This window comes from Nicotiana tomentosiformis, chromosome 9 (assembly GCF_000390325.3).
Source record: "Nicotiana tomentosiformis chromosome 9, ASM39032v3, whole genome shotgun sequence".
NCBI classification, from domain to species: domain Eukaryota; kingdom Viridiplantae; phylum Streptophyta; class Magnoliopsida; order Solanales; family Solanaceae; genus Nicotiana; species Nicotiana tomentosiformis.
The window spans coordinates 57364731-57385326 of record NC_090820.1 but is presented as its reverse complement, the minus strand read 5'-3'; the positions used below and the strand labels follow the sequence as shown (position 1 = coordinate 57385326).

The following is a 20596-nucleotide window of genomic DNA, read 5'->3' as shown; positions in this document are numbered from 1 at the left end:
TTTTTGGCATCGAGAGGTCCAGTTAAGAGAGTAAAGAATAGTTAGAGATGATGTGATGTCTCGCTTGATGTTCCAGGATGACATAAGGAAATCTATGTGCAAGCAAGTTGAAGGAAGGTTGCGAGTAGTATAAATAGATACGTATAGGTTGCAAGCTAAAGTATAGTAAAGCGATAAGTTTTTTTGACAGGAATAAGGATAAGAAAGGGCGAGTGAGAAGGTGACGAGAATGGATAAGTCGTCAGGATTAAGCCCATGAAAATAAGAGAGCTGATGATTTCTATAAGTTATAGAAAGCTCAGTATAGCCTGAATGAACTCAAAGAAATCTAAGACTAATGGAATTTAGAAGAGATGGAATGCCTCCCTGATAGTACAATGAGGGTGTAATTGTGATAGATAAAAGATAATGATTGGGCCTTCGATTGAGTAATGATTTGATGAATTTTACAGGATTAAAATACCCATGTAAAGAGAATCACAATGGGATGCTATGAAATACGATTATGGAAGTATAGTATCGTATCGCCCCCAGGTAGATCAGGAAAATCACTTCAAATGTTCCACGATGCAACGTGAGACCTAGTGATTACGTAAGAGATTTCAAGTTATCAGTGGTAGATTGTAGATCAATATTGAGGTGAATCAACAATGGATGGACAAAAGTCACAAAGTATGAGATGAGATTAGGCCGTCATTCTTAAGATGAACAGTAATGAGGAAGCATTAAAGGACTTAGATTTATACATATGAGATAAGCAACAAAAGTAACCTGGAGTTCGGTAGCAGACCTCAGTAACGATAAATCGAAGTAAGAGTTATGGTATAGTATGACCTACCTAGATGCAGTAAAGTCATACGAATGGATAACTGGGTCTATGAAATAAGATATAGCAATATTCGTAAGTTTAACAAAGTACCGAGCAGAGAACTTCAGTGTACTTATAGATGCCTAGAGGGACATCTTATCAAGCTCTATATATGCTTACAAAGTGAGGCCTAGATATTGGCAAAAAACTGGAGGAAAGAGGAGAAAAGAGTCGCATAGGCGCACATACAAGGAAACAGTCGTACAGGCTGCATGACAGAAGGTAGCAAGAGTTACGAGATTGGAAATCTTTGTACCACAAACCGTGGTGTGAGAAAGAGGCCTAAAGGGGGGAATGCTCTGGCCTTTGGCTTTATTCAAAGAATAGTTGCCTAAATGGCAAGAAGAGTATTAAAGTATTCGCAAGAGCTATGGGTTATGAGAATGATAAGTGCATCAATCAACATTTGAGGACGAATGTTCCAAAGGGGAGAATGATGTTACACCCATGTTTTCGTACGTAAAAGTACGCCATGAGTAAATTGATAAAAGTTCGGAAATGAGATATTACATCCCGCATTTTCGTACGTTAACGTTTCGTCGTAAGTTAATCGTTGTAAGTTCGGGAATGGGTTTATTTTGAGACTATAAGCAGTATGATATTTCAAACAAGTGATTAGTAAATTCATAAAGATGAGAGGGTAAGCAAATAGAAGAAAATAAATTTCGTCGAAGTTTGACATTTTGGGATAAAATACTACATGAGCTAAAATACCCGGTATTTATGGACTAGTACCATACAAGGTACCACATGGCCATGATAGTAAGGTGTATAAAGTGTTTTAAAAGTGAGTAGTATTTTATATAATTTGAGATAATTCTTAATTATGTGGGTAATTGGTTAATCATTGGATTAGTGGGGAATTAATAAGTTAGTTAAGTAAAGGGTGAATTATTTGGATAATTAAGGGCACCAACGTGGCAGCCCATGAAGTGGATAACAAAGCCAATAAGTGACTCTTACTTCATGAAGCAAGATGTCACATTAAGGAAGTTTTGGGGCTTAGTCATCACATATGTGGGGCCCACCCACTAATATTAAAAAGCCCTCTCTACATCACTTAAGAGATACATATATCTCTACAATTAAGAAAGAAGCTTCAGCAAGTTCTTAAGAATTTTATGATGTGATAGCAACGTACAAGATTCATACAAGACCACATAATACAATAGTAATGTGAGTTACTTCAACAATTCATGCGAGATTGTGTCTTAACAACGTGAGATCACATATATATTTAACAAAGGAAAGCTACTGTAAGTCTTAGGAACGTGAGGGTCATATATCAAAACGTGAGATTTGGCAATTATAAGGGAGTACAGTGCAATCTTTCTCAAGAATATCATACGGATATTTCCCTACTTCGATCCGCCGTTACGCGTTGTCACAATCAACGGTGTTAAATGGATTGTCAAGAGAATTGGTTCAGGTATGTTAAGGCTTTCCCTTCTTTCTTTTAGGCATGATCTATACGACACGAACGAAACGAGCAAATGCACAACTTCCATAAATGACTCTATTCATAGAAATACTAGGAGTGTCTATATTCTTGATTCCCCATGTGAATTATTATTATATCTTTTATTCATGGGTCTCAGAAAAATACGTATTTGATAAAGTTTATCCGAAAGGCATATTGATTTTATGATATTCCGAGAAATCTTGTAACATATTTCATATGCATTTCATGCATTTATACATGTACATTGACCCATAACCAGATGGTGTTATATACACGTATATTATATGTATATGGGATATGGGAAAATGTTATGGTGTTATATACGCACCACCACCTGATCAGCTGGTATACGTTGATGATTTGCCAACAGTGGCCGAGATGATATGATGGGATGCCCTCAGAGGCTTGATGATGTTATGAATGCATATACCTATGCATGGTATGACATTTATACGCATATGCATGACATTATAATATTAAATGATTCACAAAGCTATTCAGACTTACATGTCGAGTCTTTTACTCCATGTTTCTCTCATGTCTATTATTTAATGATTTTTATTCCTTACATACTCGATACATTATCTGTACTAACGTCCTTTTTTCCTGGGGACACTGTGTTTCATGCCCGCAGGTCTCGTTAGATAGGATGAGAGTCCTCCAAGTAGGCTATCAGCTTAGCGGAAGGTGTTGGTGCGCTCTATTTGCTTTGGAGTTGCTATTTGGTCAGTATGATTAGAACATGTGTTGATTGGTATGGCGGGGCTCTGTCTCGACCTTTATGATATTTATGTACTCTTAGAGTCTTGTAGACAGATGTCATGTATATGAAATATTGTATGGCCTTGTCGGCCTATGTTCAGTGTAAGAGTGCTCATTTTAGCCTTATAGGCCTGTATGTCTTAAGTATAAGTTGGTATTTCATGTTGTATTCGACTTGTCTCACGGCAACTCTCCAGCTCAATTATCTATGATATTATGATACGAAAAGATACGTTATGTTGGTACTCCGTTGAGTAAGGTACCGGGTACCCGTCGTGGCCCATCGGTTTAGGTCGTGACATCTAAGTTATAGAAAACTCAGTATATCCTAAATAAACTCAAAGGAGTCTAAGACTAGTAGCATTTAGAAGAGATGGAATGCTGCCCTGGTAGTAGAATAAGGGTATGATTATGATAGATAAAGGATGACGTTTGGGCCTTTAATTGAGTAATGACTTGAAGAGGATTTCATGAATTGTACGGGATTAAAATACCCATGTAAGGTGAGTCACATTGGGATGCTATAAAATATGGTTATGGAAGTATAGTATCGCCCCTAGGTGGTTCAATCTAATCATTTCAGATGTTCCCCGATGAGACGTAAGCCCTAGCGGCAGTGTTACATAAAAGGTTAAGTTATCAATGGTAGATTATAGATCAATATTGAGGTGAATCAAAAATGGATGGATGAGAGTTACAAAGTATGAGATGAGAGCAGGTTGTCATTCTTAAGATAAACAGTAACGAGGAAGCATTAAAGGACTTAGATTTATACATCTATGATAAATAGCGAGAGAGTAACCTGGAATTGGGTAGCGGACCTCGATAATAATAAAATCAAGGTAAGAGTTATGGTATAGTATGACCTACCTAGATGCAGTAAAGTCATACGGATGAATAATCAGGTCTATGAAATAAGATATAACAATATTCGTAAGTTCGACAAAGTACCGAGCAAAGAACTTCAGTATACCTATAGATGCCCAGCGGAACATCTTATTAAGCTCTGTATATGTTTACAAAGTGAGGCTAAAATCTAAAGGAAAAAAAAGGAGAGAATAGTCGCATATGCGCACTTACAAAGTCAGAGTCGTACAGGCTACATGAAAAAAGATACCAACAGTTATAAGATTAGAAGGATTCCAACCACGAGTCGTGGTGTGAGAAAGAGGCCTAAAGGGGGGAATGCCCTGGCCTTTGGATTTATTCACAGAACAGTTGCCTAAATGGCACGGACAGTATTAAAATCATTCGTAAGAGCCATCCGGTTATGAGACCGATAAATGCATTAGTCAACATTCGAGGACGTATGTTCCAAAGGGTGGAATGATATTATGCCCCGCAGTATTACGTCGATGTTACGCTCTGTAGTATTATATTACGACGATGTTATACCATGTAGTATTGTACGTTGAATTTTTTGTAAGATAATTGACATCAGTTCAAGGACAAGATTATTTGGATATTATAAGTATTATGCTGTTTCAAATAAGTGACGATTAAATTCGTGAAGGTGAGAGGGTAAGCAAATCGAAGAAAATGAATTTCGTCGAAGTTTGACATTTTGAGATCAAATACGGTACAAGCTACAATACCCCGTATTTATGGATTAGTGACATACAAGGTACTACATGACCATGATAGTATGATGTATAAGGTGTATTAAAAATGAGTAGTATTTTAAGTAGTTTGACATAATTCTTAATTATGTGGATAATCGGATAATTATTGGGTAATGGGGAATTAACAAATTAATTAAGGAATTAAGTGGATAATTGTTGAGTGGGAAATTTTCCCCAATGTGGAAGCCATGTAAGAGCCATTAGGTGACTCTTAAATAAATTTGCAAGATGGCAACCTTTAAAGAGATAAGCACTTTATCTCATTTGGTTAAAAAATATTATTAAGAAAGCCAAAATTGTTACGACCATAATTATTTCCTTGCTTGTTGCAAGCAAACATTCCATTCCTACTTAATAATATTATTCATAAGCTTTAAAGAGGAATGCTTATATTTTCTAAGTTATGTATGAAGCTACAACGAATTCATACGAGATTTCATAAGGTAATAGCAACTGGATTTTGCGATTCTAAGGGAGTATTGTGCAATCTTTCTCAAGAATATCATATGGATTTTACTCTACTTTGATCCGCCATTACATGTTGCTGCAATTGACACATGTTGGAAGGATTGTCAAGAGAAGTTCATACTCCCGAATTTATATATATTATCCAGTCTCATAAGTTACAGTATTCTCCCTTATCGGGACTTTATATTCAATTGAGTATTATCTTCTTCCAGTCAAGAGAGCATAAGGTCTCTCTCTCTCTCTCTCTCTCTATATATATATATATATATATATATATATATATATATATATATACAGTATCATAGTATTTTCACCACCATCGAGCTATAATCGGTGGGCAGGCCCCTACTGAGCAACCTCTGATTAGATGGTAAGTTATATACCGAGCCTACTGTGGCCGAGCGCCTATGAGTGAGCCCAGAATGGCCAAAATACATAGCCTAGTATGGCCGAGCGCTTATGAGCAAGCCTATTACGGCAGAGCAGTTATATATGTCGAGCCCTATAAGGCCGGACAACTATTTTACTTACTATATTGAGAGAGTTGAGTTAGTATCAGCAGGTAAGCATATCTTCAGATTATCTTTGACTCCCACTTACTTTCAGTTATTACATTATCAGTTCAGTTTCAACTTTCAGTTATTCTGTTGTCGTACATACTCGGTGCATTATTTTGTACTGACGTCCCTTTTGCCGGGGACGTTGCATTACATGCGTGCAGGTTCAGATAGACAGACGAGTAGACCTCCTCAGTAGGTGTTGCCGAGTTCATCTTGATCGGTAAGCTTCGCATCCTTCGGAGTTTCCGGGTCTAGAGTTTTATGTACATCTTGTGTATATATGTATATATATGTTATGGATAGGTCGGGGCCCTGTTCCAATCACAGTACATCCATCAGTAGAGGCTTGTAGACATATCATATCAGTTAGTGCAGTATGTTGGGCTTGTAAGCCTTGTATATATATTTTGTTAGTTTGCCAGCTGTAGTAGTTATGACGGCCCTGTCGGCCCAACTTTATGTTGATGTTTAGTCAGCGTTCGCAAATTGTCTTGCAATGTGGCCCATGGCTAAAGTATGACATTATATGTTCAGCGTCCCTTAGTCGAGAGTTGGTATGCAAGGATAGGTGAGGCACTGGGTGCCGATCTTGCCCCCCAGGTTCGGGGCGTGACACAGTCCATCCCAAAAATCTTGGAGTTGCATCCACAAATCGATTCCATTGTGCTGACACGTTCTGACTATCTCCTTGAATCGTTCCCAAGCTTCAAATATCGTTTCTGTCTCCTTTTGGCAGTAGTTGTAGATTTCCCTTATGAACTTCCGTGTTTTTGAATCTGAGAAGTACTTGTCAAGAAACTTCTTGGTCATATCTTCCCATGTCCTGATAGAACCTGCGGGTAAGCTACGAAGCCATTGCTTCACGTTATCTTTCAATGAAAAGGAGAATACCCTTAAGTAGACTACATCCTTTGACACTCCATTGTATTGAAAGGTCTTCATGATATATTCAAAGTCCATCAAGTGAGTATTAGGATCTTCGTTCACCTTCCCTCTGAATGTGTTGTTGTTTTGGATGGTTTGAAGCAAGCCTTGCTTCAATTCGAAGTTATTTGCTGCTATGGGTGGGGGTTTGACACTTGACAGTCCTTGATTATAGACTAGCCTAGCATAGTCACCCAATGATCTTTCAGATCTGGGTGCTGCATTCTCGAACTCACCTTCAACCAAAGGTCGGTTTAGATTAAATCTTTGACCCCCATCATCGTTGACGGTCTCATCAGCAATTCTCCGTGCAACTTCTAGTTGTGCTGCCTCTCTTGCAGCTAAATCTACTCCATCATTCTCTTCATTTGCCATGGTATCTTGAGTCGAAGTTTGACCCAAGAATTTTTCTGTTAAGTCTCTTTCTTTTCTCAGTTCTCGCAGGTGCTTCTCCAACTCTGGTTCGTAGGGTATCACTTCCTTTGAAAACGATCGAGTCATACACCAGAGAAATCAAACCTGTATCCTACACACAAGTAAGAAACATGAATAACTAAAGTAAAAATTAGTTCCTGAATTAGTACTAAAAACTATTTTAAACACTATTGATTGCCAATCCCCGGCAACGGTGCCAAAACTTTACGAGCTCAAAACATCTCACTTAATTATTGCTCGTTAGTCAAAGATACTATAGATTTATTATCGTCTCCACAGGGATTGAATTTAAACAGTGTTCGAATAATCTCCAGTTGATTACTATCCGGAAAAATTAACACTTGATTTGATGACTGTTACTACGATTAACTACAAAAAATTAAGCAAGTAACAATTGATCAAAAAAGACAGCAGATGAGCAACGAAGAAATATCAATGAGAGAAATAAGGGTATTTGACTATATAGGTGAAAGATAACCGACTCGAGATATAATTCTTGAGTTAATTCACTCTATAATACGGTTGATACTCACGAATTCACCCGATAATTCACTCTTTCGATTAAGCATTAATTCAGTAATTAATCCAATTGAAGCACGGCGAACAATTGCAACAATCAAATGATGGTTATGATCTAAAGGGTAACTTCTCTCGAATATTTCCCTATTTTCTAGTTCGATTAACAATTCAAGAGGCTCTTTCGATTACCTATTTGAATCACGAATTTCAATATCAAACTCCTCTTTCGATTAAGCAAAACAACAAATAACTCACAATACCAATTAAAGCTCCATCAATTAATTCTAATAATTATCAAGAATTGAATCCCTAATCAAACTATCAATACACTGTATCTGTCAACACCCTAGTGGAAATTACTCCATAACAATGGGGTAATACATCTCAAATAAGTTAAAGAACAAAGAAAACATCAAAGCTACTGATTTCGATACAAACTCCCGTATTGCACCGATTGCAGGTTTGTATTAGTGATGAATTCTTGAGTCTTCTTGCCTTGGTTGGTTCTCCAATCTTTCATAGGTCAAAAGTCCCTTCTAAATAGTGTTTTTGGTGTATTTATATAGTGTAGAAATAAGTCCGGACGAAACTACCCTTTCCTAGCCGAACTTGGAGATCACTCTGACAATTTTGCATAGTCACGCCGCACCGCCCATGCAGTGCGCTAGTGAAGAAATCCAGAGAGCTCGCAGTTTTTTCTTGTCAGGCTACTTTGCACTTCCGCACCGCGCCTCGCGGCACCCCATGCTATGCGGTAGTGGCTTTTTCTCAAAAGTAAATTCATGTGTTCACTTTTTGATATCCGGACTTGGTTCTCGACCTCTCGAACATGATCCCGACCTATTTTTTGGGCTTCTACTCAGACTTCAAAGCTCCAACTTGTTCGATTTCACTCAAAAATTCTTAAATAGCCTAGAATCATTTCCTACAAGGCATAAAATACGTAATAAGTATAATTCACTATCATTTAAGCTCAAACACACGTAAGATGCAATAATTAGAATGCAATACTATAGCTAAAATACGGGTTTCTAGCCTACCATCAATTGATGATATTTTACCATAGGCTATGATGTTTGCTATATGTTCAGGGTGACGCACATGTGAGGTAACGAGCGCATATACGTGCATCGTGATTATTTATGATCCGGGTAGATTCTAGGCTATTATATGCCTTGTTTGCTATTATGCTTCTTTGATATCATGTTTTCTTTGCTTGTTTGACTACGTGAGCTATTATTCATGCTAGAAATCATCTCTAGGTTGTTACTCATCTGTTTGAGACATGATAGGGAAATATTTTGATATATTGAGCTATTTGCCTTAGCCATAGTCACATTTTTCATTCATGTTATTATATATGCGTGTTATATCTCTGTATCTGGGCCTTCTTTATATATTATCTCATAAGTTGTTAGTGTCTTTGTGTAAGTGACATGTGATTTAGCTGAGTTGTGGCACACTAGCTTATTTCATACGGTGTTTTGATCATAGCACTGTAAGAAAAGTATGTTGATATTTGAGCAGACTGATGCTGGGTCATAGAGCGGTGCTGTTATTGATTGTGAGGTGATGTTTTCATCCGGGTCCCATATTGGGCTTAAGTGGAAATGATTGCTGAATGTTGATATTGATTATGAGGGGATGATGCGACATGCCCCAAATTGGCTTGAATAATACTGATCGTTGACTTTTGATTTGATTAGCACTTGGACTAGGGTATGCCCCTTAGGTATAATCCTATGAGTGCAGGCACTTGATATGTTCTTAGTGAGAGGTTTATGCAAGGCCCCCGTACAATGTTGAGCGTGTGTGTATGTGTGATGATTCAGGGGCTTCGAGCCAGGCATCCATACAATGTTGAGTGTGTGTGTGTATGTGTGATGATTCAAGGACTTTCGAGCCAAGCACCGAGAGCATGCTGAGAATATGATTGAGGGGTATTTGTGCTTGGCACTATGTATGCGCTAAGATTGTGATTACTTGATGATTAAACTATGAAGTTATTGATTTTGGCATGTATACTTGTAATGTAGGAATATAGTTGTATTTTCTTCATGCTAATTGATAGTTGATGTCCTTATAGTCGATGATATAAAAGATATTTGGAAAGCATGCTTATTTTTCTTATATTGTGATAAAGATGAATCTGATATAATTGAGTTGTTTTTCCTCTATTATTATGTTGTTATTGTTGTTGTTGGCTGTTGAAAAAGAGTATTGGATTATATCAATCTCGTCATTGCTTTCAGACTAAGGATATGCTTGTTACTTATTGAGTACAAAGGATCGGTTGTACTCATACTACACTTTACACGTTATGTGCAGATCCAGGCGTTGTTGCTTGTGGTAGTTGCTAGTGAGCTGTATCTGGGGTAGTTGGAGATTTCGAGGTACCACTGTTGTTCCGTTCGCAGGCCTTGAAGTCCCTTTCCTTATTTTATGTTTTTACTATTTAGTATTTCAGACATTATTGTATTCTACTCAGACCTTATAATTACTTATTCTATAGAGCTCATATACTCGGTGACGCCTGAATTTTGGGTGGTTCTCAGTTGTATCGATATTTTGACTCAGTTATTTATATTATTCCTCATTTAAGACTATTTAATGTTGTTGTTGAAGATTATTTATGCATATTGGTTGTTTGATTGGGTAGCAAGCAGTGTTAGGCATCATTATGGCGCCGGTGGTATTTTGGGTCGTGACATGTTATGGATAGACGAGATCTACCCCTTGACTCGGGTTTTGAGCATGTGGGCCCTATTGACGATCAATTTTGACCCTCCCCTTTTAAATTATATTTTTACGCTTATTGATCAGTAATAAATGTAGTAGAGTATTTTTAGAAAATTATTAGTATCCAATTTTCTTAAATATATATAATATAATAAGTAATAATAAGTTAATAATATTAATTCTATTTTTAGTAAGAATTTAGTCTTAAATATTTATAATTATATTACCTCTTTTACTTTAATTAATTAACAAATATTATAGTTTTTATAATCTAGACTAATTACAGTAATTAATAATACATGCGTTAATTATATTTTATTACATTTTATTGGGATTAAATAAGTCTAATTAATTTAGTTATAAAGGGGGTTAAAACTTAAAATAGGCTACACTTGCAATCAATTGGTTTTAATTCAATGTGGCTATTGTTTAAATTTTGATCCAGCCTAATACCCAAAATTTAGCCCAAAACATTGGCCCAACACCCATGTCCCAGTTCAGCGGCCCCATTACCTTTCCTACTTGGTGATCCATGCCATTCACCCTCAACCAATCGCAAAGCACCACATCGCACCCTCTCAAATGCAAACAACATACACAACCAATTCGAATCGTTGATCAAACTCATCAGTGGTCTATAACTAACTGAGGTAACCCCAAACCCTAGAGACCATTTTGGTCTCACCAGCCGCCCTTATTTCCCCTTTTTTCTATCTTTTCTCTCCTCCTCTCATAATCTGCTATCTCTGAAACCTTGCACAAAATTTTTCAAGGTCATTCAAGAGATCCAAAGCTTCATCATTCTTCCTCTGTCAACCGTGAATCCCGCTAAGATTTCCTTTTTCCTCACCCGATTTTGAATTCCATCCCTTGAAACCCTAGACCAAAATGTGAAAAACAAGAATATAATCATTTCATTTTCTGATCGTTCGAATTGGTTGCATGCAAACTATAGATCTATGAGATCTCAGACATCACAATGACAATTCTTAATCCAGAGGTCAAACACAATGACCTCTAGATATTGGTTTTAACCAGCGGTCTGTTAGGCCTCAACGACTAATTTCTTCATCATTTCGAATAGGTAATCTCTCCTTCTGATTTTCCCTTCCTTTTTCCTCATTTCCCCCCTCTTGCTCTCATCAACATTCATCATCGTTCATTATGTCTTTAAAATTCAAACGGCACCCTAAAGGCTCCAATGGCCAATATAAATAGAGGGCATTAATGCTCTCACCAAACAGAGGAACTACCTAAAAAATCCAGTAAATGCTATCTGCTTAAATACTAAAAAATTCTTCTATAATTTCTTTTCCTTCATTTCTACTCGAGCTAGACTGTTACAAATTGATTGTGTGGTTGGGTCTCTAAAAGTCTAGTAATTACCTCTACTTGGTTTGTTGCTCCGAAGAATGTCAGTAAACCACTGACCCCCTCTTTAATTATTCAGTTGTTCATGTATTATCATGTAGTTATGTTTTTTTGATGTTTTCTGTTAATTACTTTCCCATTCTTCTTCAAGATGTTCATCAGTAGACATGTGGCTTTTTATTGTGTTCTGCTACTTGTTTTGATCTTTATTGATACTTCATGTTCATTGTTATGTTTATCATTATGTTGTTGTTTACATCAATATCTTACAATGATCATTGATTTTTGTGTGTTATACTGATATTATAATTAGGTGTATGTCTTATTTAATTGAATTGATATTATTATGATCCTCATCCTGTTAACCCTTTATGTTAATCTGCTTGTTTGGCCTATACTATTGCTTTATTGATTAAGTGATACTTATGCTCATATTATTATGTGGATTAAGCTGATTGAGTGATTTTCCTAAACCTTTCATGCCATCCTATTTAATCAACTAAAAGAACCTTATGTTTATATCATTATGTTGTCTTGCTTGAATGACCCTCATGTCTATAGTATCTTGTTCTTTAGTAATTAACAGGACCCCCCCAATAGTTATGCCTACATTACCATGCTAATTTATTTGTTTAATCAAGGAACTTTAGTTAATAGTCTTGTTCCTAGTATTATGTTGTTATGTTCAGCTAATGTAGAATGGTGTATATGTGTTTATCATGGTAACATGAATAAAAAGGAAGTACATGACAAACTTTGATTTAGAGTGTAACAGTGATCCTGCTTGCTTGCCTAAAATGATAACTGTTGCACCCTATTTTGCACAAGTCAAAAAAAGAATACAACTAGTGGTTCTTCTGATGTTGATAAAAGAAAAGAGTCGCCACCTAATATTTAACGTATATTAGGGTACCTATAAGTCTATGAAAATTAGTATCCTAAAATTCTGATAACCGGTGAGATTTGGGTAAGAGTTCTAGTTATTCTAAGGGGAAGGTGTTAGGCATCCCTTGAAATCTACCTGAGGTAGCTCCTTAAACTTAGGCTATGTTTGGGTAAAGGAATATCTATATTCTGTTTGAAATTACTAAGGGAGATTTTGCAAAAATACTTCAAATCTTGTTTGAAAACTTATTTTGAGAAATAGATTGTGTACTTTATTTGAAAAGAGTGATACTTATTTGTAATTCCTTATAACGTATAGAACAGGAGACTACTAAAATATAATTTGGTTGAGGAAGGGTATACCTTTTTTGTTTCATGAAAATGGTCCTAATGAAATGCCTTATGTTTTCGAATTCCTTTGTTGTTTCTTGTTAGCACTGCTTTGTATGGTTGCTCTTATCTTTTGAAACAATTCCTTTTATTATGTGCGATCCATTTGATGATTTTCCAAAGGGGGTTTGCTTTTTGTTTTCGAATCAGCCAAAGAGCTTAAAGCTGAAAGTCATTAGTGGTAATGAAACTTCTTATTTATTAGAAAGGTTAGTTTTAAATGTTAATTCTCGAAACATTAGAATAACAGAAATATTGAGTTCAGTAATAAACATTTTTACCTATAGGTCTTGGTTTGCCTATTAAGATATTAAAAGTATGCAATAACAAGGTTAGTTCTTTCAAAGATATACACGTAGAATAGAAAATGACAAACAACTATCATTTACGATAATGGAATGGAGAGCTGGACTCTTTAATAATTGGGCTGGAAAGCAAAGTAGGACAAACGGAATTTAAATCAACAGAAGTAGACTCAACAGGTACAGGGGAAGTATCCCAAGTTTTGATGTTGGGCCTGAGCTCCAAATGGACTCAGCAGGCCCAGATCGAACATATATACAAAAGGAACAAAGAAGATAATTAGCGGATATCAGTAAGATAAAATCATGACAAGTAAATAATAACAAAGGGGACTGAAATACAATAGAGCTAATTTTATTTGTGTTAACCCAATGAGGATTAATTAAATATGTGATCAAAGGCTTAGGATAAACCTCATTTTATGGATAAAGTCCCCCCGTGGGACCCTTGATACTTTAGAGTTCACGAGGGTTTCATGAACCCTGAACAGTACTTAGGAAGGGGTACCTCAACCACAAACCAACCTCACACCTAAACACCCTTGATCATTAAATCGTATTCCTCCTTAATGGTTTGAATACAAATAAAGTGTCAACTTTAGCAGTTTCACATTGCCATAATTAAATACAAAGGTTCATGATAAATCTTTCAGAGATTCAGACACACAGAAGTTCAACAAATTGAGAACACATAGCCACATTAGACTTTGCAACCATCATTAAAGCACAATCAGCCAAAAACCATCATAATTTCAACTTTGGGATACTCTTTACCAGAGCACTAAGTATAAAGATAGGTCATCCCATATTGACTGTTAAAATACTAATAATATCAAGGGTCTTAAGGTGTAGAATACCTAAGAGTATTATTACTATGATACAATTGCAAGGGGCAGATGGCTGATTACATGTTGCCAATTAACTAAGTTCTATTTATAATTGTAAGGTCAGATATGCTAGGTTAAGCAGTCTAAGGTATCAGTGGTTGTCAAAGATAAACATGCATACTCATTCTGTTATCCTCCTTCAAGATCCAAAATTTTAGAATCTTTCCTAAGCATGATTCAAATCACTAGAGCTGGTCACAGAATAAGATAATAGCTTTTAAAGTAGTTCTAACAGGTTGGTACACAAACATGACTTTTTGTTAAACACTCATGCCAATAACATCAATAGGAGTCCCCAAAGATCACACTAAACAGCTAGGTCAACATGGACAACAACATGAATATGAGAGGCTAGCTTTTAGTTTTTATGTAGCCTAATGATCATGACATCTAGTAGTGACAACATGTAGCCTATCAGATTATCAAGTCGCCTGATCCAAACAACTTCAGATTCATAATTAAGTTCTCTATAAATAGTGGTATCAACAGGCATGAGATATAAAATAATGATATTCCCTTTTAATTAGATCACAATAAGTTGTCATTTTGGATATGTAGACAGGTTCACTAGTAGGGTATGCCAACAAGGTTCAATACATGATTTATATACAAGTTGTCATGATAGGCACTCATGAATCAGAATAACATGGTATCATGATCAACTTTACCAGCTAGAGTTATTTAGGCAAGAACAAGTCATCACGAGCATTATGAAGAGGTATCTTAATGAGAATTACTCAGTGAACTCAAGCCAATACAATATCATAGAAAGGTCAAGATTACTGTAGGTATAAAGTCTTAGTAGGTTAACACAGTGATTCAAGTATAATCAGACTAAGGTCATATAATTGTCCCTGAACACAATTTGTTTAATAGGGTCAACATGACATATGCGAGCATAAGTATAAGGGTCAATAAGAGTCATTCAACCAACACAATAACAAAGGTTTCAAGTAGCCACTACTAAAAAGCTCAAACAGTCATGAGGTAGCAAATATTAACACTCATTACAGGGCTAATCCCAAATTATATCAATATATATGAGCAGTCCAACAAGATTTATTATGTGATCCCTTTATCATAAGAAACACACAGAAAACATTTCATCATAGTGGCATGAACAAGCTGTCAACCAGAGTCAAACAGGTCAACATGAAAGTACAAAATTGTGGCGAGACTCATTCTATTGAACTGAAATAATGTAGCATAATGTCACAGACATAAGGATAAAAATAGCACAGTACAACATGTGTGTGATTTAAATAGGACATCAGGAGAAGCTTAAGAACATGACTTAATCGATTAGCTAACATGGTAGTATGACTATCATTTAACTAATACTGGTGTAATATACATAATGTCAACATAAGGTTTAGCTCAGCTAATCATAAAAGTCTCAACATGATTTTTCCTCAAGAGTAACCACAACACATACGCATTTTACTAACTAAATCATGATAGGTAAAGTTCAATAGCCATTGAAGACAAATTATAGGGAAATTATTGTAACGACCTGACCGGTCGTTTTGAGAATTTGCACTTTGCTCGGTGGTTTGATAGCATGAGTAGCTCCATATGATGTATTATAACTTGTGTGTATCTTCGATTTCAATTTTCAAGTGATTCGGAATTAGTTTGGAAGAATGAATTTCATGTTTGAAGCTTAAAGTTGCAGAGTTGATCAAGTTTGACTTTTATATATTTGACTCCGAAAAAGGAGTTTTGATGGTTTTGTTAGGTCTGGATGGCGATTTTGGACTTCGGTGTATGCCTGGATTTGCATTTGGGTTTTTCTAGAAGATTTCGGTACTATTTGGTGAAAGCTGGTAATTTGAAGGCTTGAAATATTCATAAGTTTGATCGGGAATTGACTTCAATGTTATTGGGTTTGGATCGTTGTTCCAGGAGTGAGACTAGGTTCTATATGTCATTTGGAAGTTGTATAAAAAATTTGGATTCATTCCAGATTGGTTAAGCTTGAATCGGATTCTTGGTTCGAACTTTGAAGTTTATGAACTTAAGTGATTGATCTTGATTGACGATTCATGGTTTTGATGTCATAATGTGTGATTTGGGTCCTCGAATAGGTCTGTAATATATTTCGGGATTTGTTGGTGTGTTCGAACGGGATCCCGAGGGGCTCGGGTAAGTTTCGGGGTGATTTTCTAGACCATTTTTAGTTGCTGATTTTTTGCCACAGGGGTGTGCATCGCGATCATGGCCTTTTGGTCGCGGTCGCAAAGTGCAAATTGCTCTTTGAGGCACTGTGAATCACCATCGCGGAAGCCTATTCGCGATCACGTAGAAGAAAATTTTGCTATCATTGACCCGACTTTGGAAACTTATATCTTACAATCTATAAGGAATTTGAAGATCATCTAAAAATGAAAGTTGTGGACCTTTTTGTGTAGTTTTCAGAAAATTAAAACGTTTGTCATTTGGAGTTATGTACAAAAGTTTATGGCTGATACACTATAGGATGTCTAAGAAGAGTTTGGGAAGGGTAATGGAAATTTGTTCATCACGAATGTGGGGAAATGGCCGCGATCGCAAAGGGTACCTCTGGAGCAGTGTTTAAAGTACATTATTTCGAAGGTCTTTGTGATTTTATCATATTTTGAGCTATGGAGCTCAGATTTGGGCGATATTGGAGGCGATCTTCACCATATGGATTGGGGTAAGTGTTTTCTACTCGGTATTGATTTTATTCCGTGATTCCATCTTCGATTTTGGTATTAATTGGTGATTTTAAAAGAGAAATTGGAGTTTTTGTCTAAACTTTTCTAAAGTAAATTTTTGAGTTTTGAACATCAATTCAGAGTATTTGAGTGAAATTAGTATGGTTGGACTCGTAATTAAATTGGAATTCAGATTTTTTAAGTTTTGTTGGTTTTCGAGGTGCGGGCTCGAGTTTGACTTTTTAGTTGACTAGTCATGAGCTCTAGGTTCATAGGTTCCCGAAGAACAAATTGTTGTTTGGGGCACTTTGAATCGCGATCGCGGAAGCCTGTTCGCAATCGCGTAGAAGAAAATTCTGTTGTGACTGACCCAACTTTGGAAGCGTATATCTTGCAATCTATAAGGAATTTGGAGATAATCCAAAAACAAAAGTTATAGACCTTTGTGTGTAGTTTTCAGAAAATCAAATCGTCTTTCATTTAGAGGTATGTACGAAAAGTTAAGGCTTATGCACTACAGGCTATATGAAAAGGGTTTGGGATGGGTAATAGAAATTTATTCATTGCGATCGCGGGGAAATGGCCGCGATCGTGAAGGGTAAAATGTGTGCTGGAAAATATTTGAATAGCGACCGCAAAGAGTATCTCTAGAGCAGTGTTTAAAGTACACTATTTTGAAGGTCTTTGTCATTTTATCATATTTTGAGCTATGGAGCTCGGATTTGGGCGATTTTGGAGGCGATCTTCACCACATGGATTGGGGTAAGTTTTTTTTTCTCGGTATTAATTTTATTCCGTGATTCCATCTTCGATTTCGGTAATTAATTGGTGATTTTAAAAGAGAAATTAGGGGGTTTTGTCTAAACTTTCCTAAAGTGAATTTTTGAGTTTTGAACATCAATTCGGAGTCGGATTTGAGTTAAATTAGTATGGTCGGACTCATAATTGAATGAGTTGTCAGATTTTATAAGTTTTGTTGGGTTCCGAGGTGCGGGCCCGTATTTGAATTTTTGGTTGACTTTGAGTAATGTGTAAAGATTTAACCTTTATCATTTGGGATTGTTTCCTTAGGCATTATTTGATGTATTTGAGTTGCTTTTAGTTAGTTTCGAGCCGTTCAGAGGTCGATACGTGCAGGATGGCATTTCTAGAGTATTGTTTGGCTTGCTCGGTATTGGATTTGGCTTGTTCAAGATAAGTATATTATCTAAACTTGATTGAGGCACTAGTTGCCTGAATTTTTTGTGATACCTACGTGCTATGGGTGCTCACATGTGTGGGTTTTGAGCCTATATGCTAACACTGGGGGGTATTGATCCATGCTCAGGTTGTGCTTAGGCTATGATAAGCCTAGAATTGACTGTTAAGCTTTAAGCTATGATGTTTCTCATATTTATAATATTGTATGAACGTTTTGAGCCATGTTTGAGGCTACTAGAGGTTTAATCCTGGATTGGTATAAATGAAAAGCTATTTTGTGATGAAATTATCGATTTGAGCTATAATAGACACTTTCCACATGCCTACACTTTAGCATGTCATTTATACCAGTCCAGGAGCATGAGATTTGTTATTCATTCATCTCATACATGTATTCTTGTATATTTGCTCCTGTGTGATATTATTGGATTGGATGCCTGTGATCACGCCAAGCAGATTGTGTTGTTATGCATGTGACTATGCAGGGCGAATTGTGTTGTTATGCATGTGACCACGCCGCGCAAACTGTCTTGTTATGCCAGTGACCACTCCGGGTGGATTGTGATGATATGCGTATGACCACGCCAGGCAGATTGTTAGCATATGACCACACCGGGCAGATCCATCACATTGAGCCTGTGACCACACCAGGCGAATTATTATATTGAGCTTGTGACCACGCCAGGCTGGTAGCACGTTAAATTGGTCGTGCTTGCGTGTGGATAAGGATCCATCTCCCTAGGGTCACCCTCTCATGTTTCTCTCTTGAAAGTGTACACGCAGAATTTGAGAAACCGACGGGTTTCTGGTTGATGTGAGCTCTGGGAGAGCTGTTTACTGTATTTGGATCGGGTTGCACGCCGCAACATACCTTATTGGCTTATTGTTATTGGATCGGCTTGAGCGCCGTAACAGACTGATATTTGGTTATTGCATTTCATCCTTACTTGTAAGTTCCTTGACTGTTTACCTGATTTATTTGTATATCTTCCTTATATGCTGGATTGTTGACTAAGCAAACTATTTTAAACAAAGAATTGTGAGCATCAAAGTGGTTCTACCTGAGATTCCCTAATTTGATCATATATTTTGTTACATCCCGCATTTTCGTATGTTAAAATTTCAACGTAAGATAATCGACGTAAGTCCGGGAATGAGATTATTTTGGGATTATAAGCATTATGCTATTTCAAACTCGTGATGAGTAAATTCGTAAAGGAGAGAAGGTAAGCAAATAGAAAAAAATGAGTTTCGTCGAAGTTTGGCAATTTGGGATAAAATACGGTACAAGCTATAATACCCCGTATTTATGGACTAGTTCCATACAAGGTACCATATGACCATAATAGTATGATGTATAAGGGTATATTAAAAGTAAGTACTATTTTAAGTAATTTGAGATAATTCTTTATTATATGGGAAATTGGTTAATTATTGAGTAATGGGAGATTACCTAGTTAATTAAGGAATTATTGGATGATTAATTAAGCAGATTTGGATAAGCATTACACTTCAAGGTGGCAGCAAATTAAGGTCAAGTTGATGACTCATTAGTCCTTAGGATAGGTGGAATTAAGGGGTCGTTGGGCAATCTATCAAGATAACATATGGAAACTACACTTTGCCATAAAAAAACGGAGAAGGAATTTCAAGTTAGTCATCTTTACAAATGATATTCAATTGATATCAAATTCATTTTTGGAGGAGATGTTGGAAGCTCACATAAGACTTCATATTACAGTAGCAACAACTATTCTTAGATTAGTAAAGAAATTCATACGGAATTACACTGCGTAATAACAACAGATTATTTGCGATTCTAAGGGAGTATGGTGCAACCTTTTACAAGAATATCGTACGAATTTTTCCCTACTCCAGGTATGTTAAGGCTAAAATTTTCCTTCATTTTGGCATGATCTCGTAATTACACAAGTTTGATAACAAAGCATAAAGAAGAATTCATATCCCGGAATTTACGTATATTTTTCTAGTTTTGTAAGTTATAATATTCTCCTTATCGGGACTTCATATTCGATTGAGTATTTCCTTTTTCCAGTCAAGAGAGCATAAAGTCTATATATACAGTATTATAGTATTTTCATTAACATCGAGATATAATTGATAGGTAGGCCTCTATTGGGCAACCTCTGATCAGATGGTAAGTTATATACCGAGCATACTGTGGCCGAGCGCCTATGAACGAGCCCAGTTGGCCGAGATACAGAGCCTAGTATGGCCGAGCGCCTATATACCGAGCCTTATAAGGCCGGACAACTATTTTACTCACTATATTGGGAGAGTTGAGTCAGTATCAGCAGGTAAGTATATCTTCAGATTATCAGTGACCCCCAGTTGCTTTCAGTTATTATATTATCAGTTCAGTTTTAGCTTTCAGTAAAGTGCCTTACATACTTGGTACATTATTTCGTATTGACGTCCCATTTTCCTGGGGACGCTGTGTTTTATGCCCGCATGTCTCGATAGACAGGTCGAGAGTCCTCCAAGTAGGCGATCCGCTCAACAG

At 36.5% G+C, this 20596-nt stretch overlaps 1 long non-coding RNA gene across 2 annotated transcripts; it reads left to right on the top strand.

The window, feature by feature from the left end:
* The first annotated feature begins 10936 nt into the window (after window positions 1–10936).
* LOC138898328 (uncharacterized) lies at window positions 10937–19147 on the top strand. 2 transcript variants are annotated; one of them, XR_011410811.1, is made up of 3 exons: window positions 11016–11443; window positions 15933–16871; window positions 17553–19147. It is a non-coding gene; the product is annotated as an uncharacterized lncRNA (long non-coding RNA). The 2 variants fall into 2 exon arrangements; XR_011410810.1 differs by having other exon boundaries at window positions 10937–11443; window positions 15933–19147.
* Window positions 19148–20596: the final 1449 nt, after the last annotated feature.